Source organism: Astatotilapia calliptera, chromosome 6 (genome assembly GCF_900246225.1).
Source record: "Astatotilapia calliptera chromosome 6, fAstCal1.2, whole genome shotgun sequence".
Lineage (NCBI taxonomy): Eukaryota > Metazoa > Chordata > Actinopteri > Cichliformes > Cichlidae > Astatotilapia > Astatotilapia calliptera.
In genome coordinates, this window is record NC_039307.1 from 34819694 (window position 1) to 34822931 (window position 3238).

Genomic DNA, 3238 nt, shown 5'->3' on the forward strand with positions numbered 1-3238 from the left:
GCCTGCTCACGTTTGATGTCCAAAATATCTAGTGAGCCCCAGTTCTCTGGGTGAAAATGCCTTGTTGATGTCAGAGGTCAAAGGAGAATTGCCAGACTGCTTCAAGCTGAAGGCAACAGCAATGAAATAACCACTTGTTAAAACCAAGGTATGCAGAAGAGCATCTCTGAATGCACAACATGTCAAACCTTGAAGAAGGTGCACTACAGCAGCAGCAGACTGTACTGCTGTCAGCTAAGAACAGGAAACTGAGGTTACAGTTGACAGGGGCTCAAAAAAAATGAGATAAGCGAAGATTGGAAAAATGCTGTCTGGTGTGAGGCATCTTTGCATGGATCCATCCTTCAGATCCGTCACTGTACTCAAGTAGTGTCCACAGTCACCAGATCCCAATCCAGTAGACAACTTTCAGGATTGGTGGAATGGGAGGCTGACATGATGAATGTGCAGCTATCAAATCTGCAGCAACTGTGTGATGCTGTCATGTCAAATATGGACCAAAATCTCAGAGGAATGCTTCCACACGTTGTTGAATGTGTGCCACAGAAAATGCCTTCAAAATCAGCTGATTGCAACTTTTATGAGTCTTACTACGAGCCTGCATTGAGGCCAAGATTATTTTGATAAAATACTTGCATGTTTTTTTCAGGTTTCAACAAGGTGCTCTGCTACACCTACAGCTCTACTGAAGCATAAGATGTATGGAAATGTACACTACAGCATTCTATATGATAATAATAATAATAATGGATTGCATTTATATAGCGCTTTTCGGGACCCCTCGAAGTGCTTTACAATACCACTATTCATTCACTCTCACATTCATACACTGGTGAAGGGAAACCACAGTTGTAGCTTGTAGCTATATGAGTACTGTAACAACTGCTAAAGCCATTACTGGTTTAAGTACAGTTTCTCTCACTATATTTTTTTTTACATTAACAAGTCTTCTGCGTGTGCTAACAATAAAATAGCTGAACTGAATTATTACAGTATTGCACATTTTGCATTGTAATACATTGTACAACAATCCTACTAATACTACTACTAATAATGATGATAATGAAGATAATATAAATAATATAAATAATTATGATAATGATGATTGTAGTATATGTATGTTTGTGTGTTCACTATTGCATCCTAGACAAGTGCCCAATCTTGATGAAACTTTGCATAAACACTGCCTCGGGCAACATCTATGCCATATATAAATATCTGATACAATTCCCACAATCTTATTTATTTATATACAGTAAAATTGGTTCTTGTTTCTCAGATTAGATTCAGCTTGTATTTTGGGTTAACCTGTATTATTTTAATATTGTGTGGTAGAAGAACATTTCCTTTATTTCCCTGTTACATCAGTCTAAATGAACACACTGTCAAACTCAATCCTGAGATTGTCCTTTAGCTGACATGCAGAGAGGGCATGTGCGCTTTTGGCACAGATCTCACGCTGTGTTTTAATGTAAGCAATTTGGGGGGGCGGGGGACCCAACAACCTGAAATTAAAATAAAATAAGTACAGCAATGGTTACCATTTTATTCCTGAAACAGAGCTCCAGCTCTCCTGGTGAAGTGTAAGTTATACCTGATTACCTAAAGATGGTTTTTGTTTTCTGTGCTGTTTGGAATTTCACCTGGCTACAAATATTTTATAGGTTACAACTTGAACAGTAGAGCGAATGAGTTACACTGAAAAGCAATATATTGCATATACAGCAGGCTTTCTCGTATTCACTATCAAATATCTACCATCTGCTTATTGAGCGGTTTGCAGCCAGCTTCCACAAAATGGGACATGGTTGACTGTAAATGAGAGGAAAAATAAAAAATAGAGGGTTCTGCTTCTACTGTACGCACACGAGCCTGAACATCTGGATGGGGGCGCTGTGACAATGAATGCCCAGAGAGCGTGGCGCTATACATCTGACACAGGAGAATTATAGAGTTAATAGTATTTGGCATGACAGGGAGAGAGAGCGGGGAGCGCAGTGCCGTGCCTGAATGCAGTCTCATCCTGTTTAGTATTCACTGTGCGCAGCGCCTGGAGGCCCCGGAGGGCTCACCTGCCCGGAGTCTAGACGCACTCTCAGTACAGATCAGACAGCGGGGATCGAACCGCCGGCCCGGTAGGCTTCACGTCCGTGCGGTGTCGGGCATCGGAGGGGAATTGGTTCCAGCACCAAAGACACGCCGGTGAGTGAGTGGGGTTGAGTGGGTGGACTGGTGGGTGGGGCTCAGACGGTCGGGTCGGCTGGGGACGCTGGCAGTCTACCTGCCCGCAGCGGCGCGTGGGCTCGAACCCGTGATCCGTTATTCCTTCGGATGTAATCTGATTACCGCCAGTTTTATTGCTGTTGGGCTACATCTGTATTTACATTACCCGTGTGACTATTTCTGTATTTCTATGCATTTCTACCGGCTTTCTAAATTATTTCTGTCTTATTTAACCATCTTTCAAAACGAAAAAACAAAACAGTTTAGCCTCGTATAAAACGAATAAAAGCGATGAAAAAACATCTATGCATTTTGACATGAAAAAAAAATCGCTATATCTTTAAATGCAGAAAAATGTAAACTTTGCTCCGCATTGTCTGCACTGAATGAAAACAGAGTGAGTGTGTGGGCGAGCCTATAATTTACCCCTTAACTTGTTTTTAAAGGCTTTGGAGACAAATTAAAGATTTGGTGAGGTTTATTTTGATTACCACTGAGGTAAACTTTTTTATTTTACTTTGGTTTGAAGTTATGACATCATGCAACTCTGACTTTTTTTGATGTAAAGACACTAATAATACATCAATAGGTGGGCTAGTCATTTTAGATTACGCACCTGTGACCTGCTGACAATATAGCACATAGTAAACAAAGTGCCCAATAAAATAGTGCATACAGCCTCTGTGTGTGTGTCTGTCTGTCCATCGGTAGCTCTGCGATCTGTCTGCAACCCCTGGGAGAGTTTCAAAAAAAATCCCCGCTCTGCTCCTCTGCGTCCTCCTCGATAGCTCCGCGCTCTTCTCGCTGGCACGTGTGTGTGCGTGCGTGCACGCCCGACATCCTGCGCGCTCGCAAAGTAATGTATGTGTATGCGTACTCCGCTGCTGGTTCACGGCGTACAGTCACAGTGAATGAGTGTCTGTAGTGAGGCGGAGGGAGACACTAGACCACTTCTGCTTTGCTCCTCCATTGAAACACTTTCCAGCGAACACAGCCGAGGGGTGAGTGGAAGCTC